The sequence below is a fragment of the Lotus japonicus genome, chromosome 6 (assembly GCF_012489685.1).
Source record: "Lotus japonicus ecotype B-129 chromosome 6, LjGifu_v1.2".
NCBI lineage: Eukaryota > Viridiplantae > Streptophyta > Magnoliopsida > Fabales > Fabaceae > Lotus > Lotus japonicus.
This window is the reverse complement of record NC_080046.1, coordinates 8,724,869-8,739,466: the sequence shown is the minus strand read 5'-3', so window position 1 is coordinate 8,739,466 and position 14,598 is coordinate 8,724,869. Positions and strand designations below refer to the sequence as shown.

The window sequence follows — 14,598 nt, the reverse complement described above, 5'->3', positions numbered from 1 at the left end:
CTCAAGGATGCTCATGCTACCCAGACCTAAAGAACTAAAATCTTATCTTCATATAGAGACAGGACAAGTAGGTTTAAGTTAATTAGTTGCCTCTTGACATCGTCTGCATGCTCTTTACTTCTTTGTTTGCTTCATTGTATAAGCCAAGTGGCTCAACAATGGAAATTAAACTAAGTACACTAGTATGTTTGAGCAATTCTTACGATTGAATAATTCAAATTTAATGTATGTTAACATAATAACAAAAAGCGTTTCAAAAAGATAATAACAAAAAATATTAGAACTTTTTTTATTGGTATAATTAAAAAAACGAAACTTAATTAAAATTATTTTAAGTATAATCTGTAGAGCCATCTTATTGAAAAGCCCAAAAGACCAGACCAAACGGGAATATAATACAACCGAAAGAGACCACCATCCCTACGTTGCACCGGGATCCCCTTACATCTCTAAGGATGCGTTTGGTTTGAATGAGGAAGTGAATTTAATGGAGGTGAGGAGAAGGAAGGCCAACAGAGGAAATAAATTTTGATCATGTTTGGTCAAGAAGGGAGGAGAAATTAAATATCCTTTCTCTTGCCTTTATTTTTTGAGAAAGTAAATATAAGAGTAAAGTACACTCACCCCTCTCAAGGTTTGTTAGAATTACACTCTACCTCATTCTTGTCTAAAATCTACACCTCACCTCATTTTATATAGATGCAAATTTAGTGACGAAAAATATTCTTCATTAATAATTAGTTATTATTTAAATTGTTAATCAATAATTTCAAAAAATATTTTCAATATAATCCAATAAATTTAAAAATGAAAACATCACAGTCCTCCTCATTCTCTCAATCGCGGTCTTCCTCTGTAAATTCACAATGCAAATTCTGCAATAGCACACCCGACCGGTTTACAAACCATATCTCGAACATAGGGAAACATGCTTGTGTTTTCATATTTGGTAATAATTCAATTTTAATAAAAATAATCTCTTTATACCTCAAATTTTGAAAATTGGATTGTAGACCCAAAAAGCAAGACAAATGGGTGAAGAAAATAGAGAAACAAAATTAAGAAATATGAAGTGGATCAGAGGTTATTAGAACCCAACGATGCGGTGGAGCACCGTTTTTAACAAAATCCAACGACATCTTAAACCAACAGAGCGTTCGCTCGCAACTTAAAGGGGGTGAAGTTCACAAGAAGTAGTTGAACAGGTAGCTTTGGGAATGTGCGATTCACGTTCTGTGGTTCAGGTCGCAACAAAACTTTGATGCATGGTGGTGTCATGGGGTTTCACATTCTGGGACAGTGGCCGTCGTGTTAAAGGGAGCAAAGGCTTGGTGGTGACCGTTTGTGGTGAGAAATATAATTTGGAGACAGATGGGACGTGGACTTAACAGACAGAGTGGATTATTTTTTTAAATTTAATTCAGTAAAATTATTTTCATAAATTAATGTATGATAGTGTATATGCATTAAACTTATTTAAATTTTAACTAATTAGTAATTATTTTTTATTAGTGACGAATTTGTTTTCGTCACTAAATTTTTCCTTTATAAAAAATGGGGTGGAGTGTAGATTTAAAAAAAGAATGGGGTGGAGTGTCATTCTTGCAAATCTTGAGGGGGGTGAGTGTATTTTACTCTAAATATAAAGGATAATATTTTCGTCCAACAAAATATATCCCTTCATTCCCTCAATTTTGGTGGGGTACAAAATTGAGTTAGGAGGGGTCTTCCATTCCCCTAATCTCCTAAAATTTGAGATAAACAAATAAGTTTTAAAAAGGCTTAAAGGGTCCAAAGGCCCCTGAGATTACAAAGGGAATCAAATCCAGGACCTAGAAAATTTTTGCGTCAAATTGGGTCCTTAGAATTTTTTTTTAATTCAATTAAGGCCAAAGTGTGTCAGAGCTCAATTTTGTCCTAATCACCTTTACCACGTGACTTTTTTTTTTTAATACCAACTAATTCCAACTCATATGATTAATTGAAAATCAAAATTAATCCCTCATTAAATTCTAATTAACTAATCTCAGCCCTAATTAACTAATCTCTTACCCAAAAACTCTCATCCTCATCCAACAACCCAGAAAAATCCAAATTGAAGAAACCATGCCTAGAACCACCCTTATTCCTCATCTTTAAACATATCTACCATCATAACCCAGGAACCCATAAACCTGCGCCAACCATGGAACCCACAAACCTCTCCTCTTAGACCCAACATCCCTCTTCTTCCCTCTGCACAACCGTAACCCCTGAGTTGCTAAATCAAAGTCCTCATACTCATAGTATCAAATCACCAAGAAGCAAACCCAACAGATCTGGTGTGTTGTCTAAACGAGGATCTTCAGGCATCAGAGACGAGATCGAGAGAAGAGGAAGGGGAAGAGGAAGGGAAAGAGGAAGAGATATGAGAGATTTGAAGATGAAGAGGGAGAGAGTGTCTCTTCTCAACTCAGATCGACAAGAAAATGAAGGTGGAGAAATTGATATTGCTATATCAAGGTTGAAGAAGATGCAGGTAGAGATGAAGATGAAAATGAGCGGTACCTCTTCTCAGATCTCTCCCAACACCATCAATCCCATCGTGTTCTTCTTCCTCTTATGTGCTCTTCTTTCCTCTTCTGAGGAGGGTAGACACCATCGATTTGGGTTTTCTGGTTCCGATCTGGGTTTTCTAAGTTGGGTTTTGGTAGTTCTTTGGTTTATGAGTTTGCTAGTTTCTTCATTTGGGTTTCTAGGTTTTCTTCATCTGGGTTCGTTTGACAGATGAACTAAATTTGCAAGCTTCTCTAAATTTGCAATCTAGTGTTTGATTTTGTTTAGTTTAGGTCATTGTTTAGATTAGAGATTTATGTTTAGATTAGGATTTTATTAAGTTTTTTTTTTTTTTTCTGCTTATGTAACTGACTTGGAATTAAAAGTTTATTTTTAATTAATTTTTCTAATTAAAAAAAAATAAAAAGCCACGTGGTAAAGGTGACTAGGACAAAATTGAGCTCTGGCACACTTTGGCCTTAATGGAATTAAAAAAAAAATTCTAGGGACCCAATTTGATGCAAAAATTTTCTAGGTCCTGGATTTGATTCCCTTTGTAATCTCAGGGGCCTTTGGACCCTTTAAGCCTTTTAAAAATGATAAAAGTTGGGTACTATTTTGGGTGTTGTTTATGTTGTTGACTTGTTGCCCAGTAAAAAAAATCAACTACACGCTAACTTGATTGTGATAATTTTTTAACCACCTCTTTTTCTTTTTTAATTAGTTAACAGTAAAGATTACACACATAAAATTGTACCTAAGTTTTCTCTGTTATGTATCAAGTGTGAGTAAGTCTCACATTGGAAGATAATGATAAGTTTGAGTGGTTTATAAGTTTGAGGATCCATACACTCATTGCCTTAAGATTTTTGGTGAAAGATGCGGTGTCTGATCCACTTATGGTTTGCCCTTTAGCCCAATGTGAAGTTTTATCCCTCAGTTTTAAACCATCTCCTTTCTTTGGCCCTTTCTTTGGCCTAACAGTGGTATCAGAGCCGATGGTTGTTTGACCATGGGCCTGGTCCTCTGAGACTCAGGAGCACAAGCCCAGAATGACGGCCTTTGAGGTTCTGGATGAGTACAAGCTCAACTTTCGTTTAAGATGGACTCACACTTGAAAGGGAGAATGTTGTGTATCAAGTGTGAGTAAATCCCACATTGAAAGATAAAGATAAGTTTGAGTGATTTATAAGTGTGAGGACCCATACGCTCATTGCCTTAAGGTTTTAGGTGAAAGATATGGTGTCTAGTCCACTTATGGTTTCCTCTTTAGCCAAATGTGGAGTTTTATCCCCCGATTTTAAAACAATCTCCTTTGTTTGGTCCTTTCTTCGGCCCAAACATTGTCCTTATAAAAACCTTCTCCCCCCCCCCAATCCATTCCAACCAAATACTATGTAAGAGCTTAGTTGTGGGAGCTTCTCTAGCATAATTAGGGGGCTTTCTGCTTTCATTAGGTGGGTACTTCTCTTTCTTAAGTGAGAGTTTCTTGTTAGAAACTAAGAAGAAGAAAAAATAAACAACTCAAAAAATTAATGTGGTTGACACGCCTTACCTACATACACGTACTTAACAAAATATTTATAACTTCAATCTTGTTATTATAAAAAATAATTAAGAGATTTTTAGACTTAACACACAAACCTGCCCCGATATAATAATCATGTTATAGTATTTGATAAAAATATGGTTTCAATTGTTAAATTGTTTATATTTAAAATATTTTAAAGTCTAATTTTTGAATTAAAGTGCAAGGTCAGAGTGCTAACATGTTTGCTGGGGTCAGGGTTCAAGTAAGTGTGCAGCGCTGGGTTAAGCCACCGGAGGGTTGGTCTAAGTTCAATGTGGATGGAGCTTTGGCAGCGGATCGTCTAGCTAGCTGTGGCGGAGTGCTTCGTAATGAAGATGGTGTGTGGAAGATGGGTTTCAATCGCAATCTTGGTGACATGAATATATCCAATGCGTTCCTAGTTGAGCTTTTTGCAGTGCAGACTGCAATGGACCTGGTAATCGGCTTGGACTTCCCACAAGTCATAATTGAAAGTGATTCTCAAGAGGTGGTGGATATGTGGTGGATATGTTGAACAACCAGGATACATCTTCTCATCAGAATGGGCAGATTGCTCAGTCCATCCTTCAGTTGAAATCAGTTCATGGGACTATTGTTATTCGTCATGCACCAAGAGGCTCGAATTGCTTGGTAGACTATTTGGCTAAGGTGGGATTATCTCTACCTTACAGGTCACATACCTTTGCGTCTCCTTATGGCGAGTGTCATTCTCTTGTGTAGCGGGACTTGGATCTTTCATCGCCTTCCCCTGTCGGGACTTTTCCCCCTTAGCTTGTCTTTCTTTGGGGCTTTGCCTCTCATTTTTGTAACAATTTTTTTTTTTTAAATCTACTTTTTGAATTAAAATATAATTTCTTTATAGAATAATATATATAAGTGAATATAGATCATCATGATATCCATACAGTCATATAGATATAATGAAGAACATATCAACAATACAAATCATTTCAATCATCATGGTACTCATATAGTCATATAGATATAATGAACATATGAACAATTCAGAAAACAAAAGCTATATTATATTAACCAAAAATTGGCTATGGCTACAGTTCTTCTATGTTTCTCAAAATTTTTGGCTAAGAATAGAGAATTATGCCATAAGTTCTACAAGCTACTCACGAATGATCATGATGAAAAACATAATGAATTTCTTAATAGTCATGGCTCTAAATTGAGGAAAGGAACATAACCCTATCACGTCATATCAAATCATATCATCATACAAATCATTACCATATCACATACATTTCTTTTGGTAAGCAAAAAACTAAGACAAAAAGGAGTACAAGGATACTCCAACTCAAATACAATAAGAGTCCAAATAACCAAGACATCAAACAAAAGTGAAACAAAAAAATACACACAACAAACAGAAAATGAACACCTGAAGATCAACACATAACGTTCATCATCACCCTATATTGATATTGTACTTCACTGAAAAACGAGCAAGTCCATCAACAAAAAAACAGAAGAAAATTGTGATAATAATTAGGATAATCATCATCTCTGTCTTCTGTATCTCCATCTCTGGGTTAATAATTGGGAAATAAAGCAGTTTTTCTCTTCTTGTTAATTGGCAAATGAAGCATGTTCTTCCTAACGCTAAGAATACCATATACATTTGTTGTTGTTGGGAAATCAATTTCTTAAATGATGGGGTTCCACTACAAAAAAAAAGTGTTAATTATGTCGGTCAAGTTGTGTTAGACGTAATCAACACAAACGTCTGTTCAGGCAACCGACGTAATAGCTTCCAACGTTCGGTATAAAATGACCAACGTTTTATGCAAAATATAGAATGGCAGGCAGATTTAGCAATAAACGACGGTTGTAGTCGCCACAATATACTCATATTAATTTTCAGCTTTTAAATAGTGTCGGTCAAAGCCGACGTAAAATAAGACATTAAATTTTTTTAAATTTTCTCAATTTTCAGTTTTTATATTAATTAATTATTAATAATATTGATATTAATAAATTATCAATATATGGACATATGGAAAATTAATCCATATTAACTTTTAATAATATGGAATATTAATCCATATGGAAAAATTAATAATAATATTGATAATAATAAATGGTGCCACCTAATATGCACCACTTTTTAGTGGTGCAACCTTGCACCACTATACCAATTATCCATTTTACCCTTGTTAAAAAAATTATTTTATAAAAAGAAAAAAATATTGGTATTACCGGGTGGATTTTGATGGACCCATAATAAATAACAGTAAATTATCTATGTTGATATATAATTGGTAGAATGTGAATCTTGTTCTTGCAATATATGTTGGGTGTGAAATCCTCACATAAGAGCAATCTGAAAATTAAAGACAAGACACAACCGCCCTACTAGCTTCCTCTTGCACGTGTACCACAAACCAAATTAATGTGTCCATACTACTTTATAAACAGGAACCATATATAGGTACTATTCACAAAGTGCTCTCAATGCGTACCTTGTCATTGTGTCTTGAACTTGACAAAAAAGGTTATAAAACTTGATTATATATCCTCATGAATTACCAATTTAATATGTTGAAAACAAGTTAAGGAAATTATACAACACTTTGCACGCGCAGCTTGAAAGAGAAGACTGAAAACTTGATTAGGTATCTATTAAGAATCATAAAGAAAATTTGACAAGGTGTCCATTGAGAATGATTGTAAACTAAAATTATAGAAATGGGAAAAAGAGTTTGATGAATTAGGCCAATTAGAAAAGTATTTTAGAGTATAGTCTTTGTCTTACTCAATTTGTCACCAATTTTATCTAGAGGGTTATTTTATTTCAAACAAGAAACTTCCATTAACGTGAGTAGGTGCTCACTTGTACTTGTACGGCATAATCATCTTTCATTTTATTTTATTATTTTTAAAGAAAATAATGGTTTAAATTAATAGGTAAGATAACTTTACTATGCAACTATTGAGAAGTTTCATGCTAACTCCAACAATTTATTTAGTTGCAAAAAAATTTACCCGAAACTTGGAGTTGTGTGAAACAATTACTTTGATTAAATTTTAATTTGTAAAAAAGTTGTACTTTATGTCAGATCCAACTACTCCTGCAATCATTTTACGAACAAACAAAGAGATAAATCAGCTAGTCATTATAAAACTCACAAAGTTCTAATAAAATTTAAACACATTATAAATCTCAACAAGGAGCATTTGTGGTCTAGTCTAGCTCTATGTTCATCACAATAATAACTAGAAGCTATGACAATTAATAAAACTCACAAATTTCTAATGGAACTTAAATTCATCATAAAAGACTAATGGAACTCTAAATAACAAGGAGCATTTGTGGTTTAGTCTAGCTCTGTTAATTACAATAATAAAACTATAATAAACTATGCTTGGTCTAAGCATCTTCTGAATTTATGTTGCTTTCATTTGGTGCCCCACTACCTCCATATGGTGCCTACAAGAAATGAAGAAACAAGTACTATGTTAATAGAAGCCCGAGCTAAATGACAGCATCCAAAAAGCTGAAGCAAAAACAACAACAAAATAGCACCAAAATGAGAGCAACACTATGCTCAGCTGATTGAAAAAAATTCATCCACGAAATGAACAATAAACCACCATGTTATGTAGAATATCTCAAATCAGAAAGACACAATTTATTACATTCAGCTGCTAGCTTAGGACTTAAATGCCAGCATAGAAAGGTGTCAAATGTAGTATCATGCTCATGAAAAAGAAAGAATGCATATAAAGTGAAACAAAAGAGAAAATAACTCTGAATCTTCGAGACTTCAACCATCATTCTAAGTTTCAAAACTTCCAATGACAGATATTGCCAAAAATGGAAATTAAAGCCACAAAGATAAATGACCTTTGAGGATTTGAAGTAGCCAAGGCAACAGCTAGTCTGAAATGTTCAAAAAAAAAAAAAACATAAGTGATGCTAGATTAGAAAGCATACCAATAGCCTTACAGACCAAAAGTGGGGGGAATCTTCATCAACTTCAGAAGGTTGAGTCTCTACTTTTGTAGGTTCTGGTACTGATGGATCTGGTATAATAGGTTCTGAAGGTTCCGGTACTGAAGGTTCGGGTACACAAGGTTTGGGAGCATGTGAGGAGCTCCCACTAATTAATTTAAGTGGATTCCTGAATCGCTTTTTTTTGCCATATCTGCATACATAAATCAAATAGTCAAATGAAAAGGATTGAAGTTTGAAAAAAAAAAGAAATTTTGCAAAGGCCATATGCAAACAGAAACAGCAAACAACTTAGCTGCATGCTCAAGAGTAATTCAAGGAAAATGAGAATGAGAACTAGGGAAAAGGGGAAAGAATACATACTGATTTAATCGATAAACCAAATGAACAGTTGGATAGTAACAAGTCAGTTCAGCAACAATGACAGATTAAAAATAAATGTATTTTGAGTTTATTTACTATAAACTAAGACTGTAATGGAGATATTTTTTCATAGTGGCAATTCATAAATCAGTGTCACACTCACGAGTTTGTTACATAAAGGAAGTATGAGATTGATGTACAAAAATAAAGAAACTCAAGCAAGCACATCCTAAGATATGTAATTAATTGAGACCAAGAATAACACATAAAAAATAAAGTGTTCGTGCATAACACGGGCTCTATCCTAGTTATATACAATAGTTTTACTTTTCCATACCCAATAATTTGTGTTCCCTTGTGTGTTTTGGGCTACATAAAGTAATTAAATAAAGAATTTTCTTTTCCTTTGATTTACTTTTTTTGTCAACCTGTGATTTTTTTCTTTATCATCATCACTCCACACTTTTTTCTGTTTTCAAGTAAGTATCTATCATTGGATGTTTTTTTGACAGTCTGTCAATACTTTTCTTACAATTAAATAACATACATTTATTTTATTTTATATGGTATTCTTTCATACTAGTTATTATACTCGTGCGATGCACGAACTCTAAATCATTAATTTCGTTGAAACATTTGTGATTAATTTAATCCAACAACGGTTCATTATTTTATTATCATTTATGAGATCCCAACTACTCACATATTCACATTAATTATTTTTTCACAATGTCATAACTAAGTACACAAACAGGAAACATCAACACGTACAATACGCTAAGAAACATAGAATCAAAGTTATTACATACTTCAATTGAAACTATTAAACCACCACACACTCAAGGGTTTCGAATAACTACAATTTGAAAAGTATCAGGCGCTTGCAGCTTGAAAAATCTCAACTGATCAGTGGAATTGAACCCGCTTGCCCTGCAATACTCATACCACCCGATGCCTATCATGCATTTAGGGTAGCTCGTTTCGTCCCAATTCAAAAACCACTCAATAACATAGCCGTTTGGCAACACCATGTTAATCAAGGTAGGGCGGTGTGCAAAATGATCTTCAAGTACTCCAGTTGGGATAGGCTATTAAGGGAAAATTAAAACTAACAATACTGAAGGTTAAAACAATTTTAGGATTAAGATGGAAGAATGAAGAACATACCAATCGTTTATCACCCATGCAAAGTTCACGTGTTAGATCTGTTGTCCATATGAGGTCACGACCAACAGGCTCTCCATGATTATGGTCAACATAATTTATCTCTATCTCATCATCACCAAATATTCGTATGTCATAATGATTATCATGAATATGGCGGAGGTGAATTATAGCTGTTCCTTCCAAGTTGTGCTTGTGGTAGATTATATCAAATAATTCCTCAAACTGAACTCATGTTCCACAACTTGTAACCAAGCAATGGAAAACACTCTCAACCGGGTCAAATAAAACCGCCATTTCACTTTGCAGAACATCTGTATGCGTTTATGTAAACTACCTAGGTAGGTCCATGAAATTCTAACAAAAGAAAATCATCAACCAATTAAATTCATAATGGGGTTACTGAATAATGAAAATAATACAACTGTATTCATGAAAGAAAAGCATACACGATTCGCATGTAGTAGCATGTGGAAGGATTCTGCATCAATAGGAAGGGAGGCAAGGTGTGTTGGCTGCATGGTGCAAATGGTGTGGATGATCCAAGAGTTTGATTGTGTGGGTGCATGAGTTAAATTAAACCAGTCATATATAGGGAACAATGAGACTAAAAGCAAAGTATCATTGATAAGTGGTAGTACAATGCATTATATGTGGATAGAGTATTTTTTTGGTTTTCAATGTTAACTTTAAGTTGTTGGAATCTAAGTTAGGTGGCTGTCAATGGTAGAAGAAGAACCTAATGTCTAATCACCTTATACTCGCATGGATAGACATGAAAAAGATATCTACTTTTTATGAGAAAATATATATATTTACTGGCTTGGTAAGGGTTGTTGGAAGTTGAAATATTCTTCTGCATGGATTTAGGCAAATTCCACAACATGGATTTTCGTGGACAAAGTGAATTTGATTGGGGTGACTATCATCGCACTTTTATTTCAGAATGAAACAATTGGAATAATACAATGATTTACGGGCAGCCATATACCGGGTTGGAACATGAAAACTCGGAATATATGGAGTGGTATATAGCACACACCTGTCGGTACATGTCTCGTGAGGGGGCCATTTCAGCACTTTCTACATTTACGGTATGTTTATATTGGTCATTTTATAAATGTTAATGTCTTATATCACTTGACTTTATTTTTGAGTGTTTAGTGTTTATATTCAGCATAAATTTGCGCGTTCAATCATAAATTCCACTGGATCATCCAATCCCTTCAACTTTCCCGCTCAAACAATCCAAGACATTAGGGAATAAGCCCTCTCCTTTTCAAGAACTTTACAACTGATGAGTCCATCACCCTATGCAGCAAATGATGAGCAAGTCGGATCACCACCAACACATGCCACTCAAACACAACACTACTCACCACCATCATCTCCCACTCAAACACAACATGATTCGCCTATACATGGAGTTTAGTATGGAGGAGAAAGTTCTAGTTTACAGCATCAAGTGCCTTCACAGTTTGACCCAAGATCCTTAATGTTTGCGACATCATTCATCACTCCACAGTCTGCATATCAGCAGCCATCTTATCCAATGTCATCATACCCGCAGTCATCACACCCGACGCCATCGTATCAGTCGCCATAATATTCTGACACCATCGTATCAGCACCCAGCTACCACAACATTTCCACAACAAAATAATGATGTTTATCGTTCTGTGCTTCCAATCGGAAATGAAGGAAATGAAAATCAAGTGCTGGAAGAACATCGAAGGCAACGACACCAACGAGTGCGGAAAAAAATCCATTGCTGCTCGACTCCACAATAAAAAATAATTTTCTCTTGAACTAAATTATGTAATGCATATGTTTATCTTTAAATATCGGTTCAAATATTTATGATCAAAGTGTTGCAAAAGTGAGTAATGGCACAAAATTGTGTGTGAATATCAATTGATTAAATACCATTTTAATTACTATTTTAAAACAAAATTAAAAAAAAAACAAAAAGTAGAAAAAGTCAACTGTGTTGGCGATTTTAAGAAAGAAAAAAAAGAAAACGCCAACTGTGTTGGCGATTTTAAGAAAAAAAATTAAAAAAAAAAAGAAAACGCCAACATGGTTGGCGATTTATTTAAAAAACGAAAAAAATAAAAACGCCAATAGTATTGGCGATTCTTTAAAAAGTAAAAAAAAGTAGAATCGCCACTGAGAGTGGCGATTTATACTAGTTTGGTAAATAAATAAAAAAAAGTACCCCTAAGCTGTAATTTCCAAAATAAACTATACCACTTGGATACAAAAGCCAAAACAGTCACTTGACTACAAACAATTTAAACGCAACACGCCCCAACAATGCAACTATGACCGCTTGCCATCTTGGAAATATTTGCCCTTCTATTCTCCCATGATGGACAACATCAATCATCTACAACACAAACAAACAAAAAAGTAAATTTTCCCTTATATAAATTTGCCAAAATACCTACAAAATGCATACAGTGGGAGTTTAGGTCAAATCATCATGATACCCATGTAGTCATATAGATATAATGAAGAACATATGAAAAATTCAAATCATCTCAATCTTCATGATACACATATAGTCATATAGATATGATGAATATATGAACAATTCAAAAAACAACAAACTATATTATATTAATCAAAAACTGATTATGGCTACAGTTATTCTATGGTTTCCACAATTTTTGCCTAAGAATAGATTGTTGTGTCATAAGTTCTACAAGCTACTAATGAATTATCATGATGAAAAATAGAATGAATTTCTTAATTGACATGACTCCAAATTGAGAAAGGCAACATAATCCTATCAAATCATATCATATCATATTATCATACAAACCATAACCATATCACATACATTTTTTTGTAAGCAAAAAACAGAGATAAAAAAGAGTATTAGGACATTCCAACCCATATACAATAAGAGTTCAAACTAAGCAAAACAACAAACAAAAGTGAAACAAAAAATACACACAACAAACAGGAAATGCACACTTAAAGTTAAGCACCTTACATTCATCATCCTATATTTATATTGCACTGGACTGAAAAACGGGCAAGCCCATCAGCAAAAAAAAGAACAAAATTGGTATAATAACTGAGATAATTATCATCTTTATCTCCATCTTGGGATAATAATTATAAAAGGAAGCAGTTTTTCTCTTCTTGTTAATTGACAAACAAAGCATGTCCCTCATAACGCTAAAAATATCAAATACATTTGTTCTTGTTGGGAAATCAATTTTTAAAATGATAGGGTCGCTCATAGCAGACTAGCCTATCCTAGGAGTAGGGGATGCTCAACTCTAATCAGAACACAGAGAATACACGGAATACAGAAAATGCGAGAGGGAATAAAGCTTCTGTCACCTGCTTTGTGCTCCTCAACCATTGTACGTCGATGAGCTGAGTGGTGAATAGGCTAAATTGGGGTCAAAGCGTAGCCCAATTCTAATTTTATTGGTCATTGCTCATGAATTTGCTTTGGAAGCGTAGTTTTATTCATAAACATCACATGTCAAATCAATAATAAAATGTTTGATTATTTGACCATATCCTTAATTTAATTACTTTATACCTTAAACTTCATGTCATATATTTCATATATTTGTTTTATATGTTCTCAAATTCAAATTGCAGTGGAAATAACATACATTTATTTTATTTTATGTGGTATTATTTTTCATGTTATCTCCAATTTGCAATGAGCTACAAACAACAGACAAATAATAGATAGAATAGACAATATATATGAATGAATTTAAATTTCCAGACACCAGCCCATACTGCCATACACAATAAGAACATAATGTCAAATGTCAAGTTCAATAACAATAACAAAGGAGATAAGAAGATACGTTTAATATATCTATTATGACTTACAACACAACAACCACTTGACTACAAACAATTTCAACACAGCACGCCCCAACAATGCAACCATGGCTATTTGCCATCTTGGAAACATTTGCCCTTCTCTTCTCTCATGATAAACAACATCAACCACCTACAACACAAACAAATAAAAAAGTAAATTTTTGCTTATATAAATTGGCCAAAATACCTACAAATTGCATATGGTAAGAGTTTAGGTCGGATCATCTCTGAATCATCATGGTACACATATAGTCAATTTATTGTGGTAAGAGTTTAATGAAGAACATATCAACAATGCAAATCATCTCAATCATCATGGTACACATCATGGTACCTAGTAATATAGATATAATGAAGAACATATCAACAATGCAAATCATCTCAATCATCATGGTACATATATAATCATATAGATATGAAGAACATATGAACAATTCAGAAAACAACAAACTATATTATATTAAGCAAAAACTAACTACGGCTACAGTTCTTCTATGTTTCCCACAATTTTTGCCTAAGAATAGATTGTTGTGTCATAAGTTTTACAAGCTACTCATGAATGATCATGATGAAAAACAAAATGAATTTCTTAATAGTCATGACTCCAAATTAATGAAAGCAACATAATCCTATTACATCACATCATATCATATCATCATACAAACCATAATCATATATCATACATTTTTTCTGGCAAGCAAAATTGAAATAAAAAGGTGTACAAGGATACTCCAACCCAAATACAATGAGAGTTCAAAACAAGCAAAATAGTTGTGGATACTACTTTAAGTTCGGGCTCAATCGTTTGAATTAAGAAAAATATTAATAACTTATTTAAAGATACAAAATTAGGGTGAACCCTTTAGTACTAAGGATCAAGTGAGATAATTTAATTAAAATTCTTTGAATGTGTAAGAAAGATGACAATGATAATAGAATGGCTCTTCAGGCTAAAAATGTGGGTCTGGTCAAGTGGGCTTCAGGCCCATTTTTAGCATTCACTCATGAGAAGAAAAAGTTAGAAGGGAAAAATCAGCAAGTGGGGTCTATGCATCCTGACTCTTCTTAGGTAAGTGGTCCTCTTATAAGTAGAAAGTTTTTTACTTTCTTCAAGGACCAAGGATTGAGGCAGTGAAAC

The 14,598-nt window shown here is 33.8% G+C and overlaps 1 long non-coding RNA gene across 1 annotated transcript; it reads right to left on the bottom strand.

Moving 5' to 3' along the window:
- Positions 1–7,247: 7,247 nt before the first annotated feature.
- LOC130724114 (uncharacterized) lies at positions 7,248–8,422 on the bottom strand. The gene is made up of 2 exons (XR_009014435.1): positions 8,052–8,422; positions 7,248–7,544 (listed from the first exon to the last, which is right to left on the bottom strand). It is a non-coding gene; the product is annotated as an uncharacterized LOC130724114 (long non-coding RNA).
- Between the last annotated feature and the right edge of the window lie 6,176 nt (positions 8,423–14,598).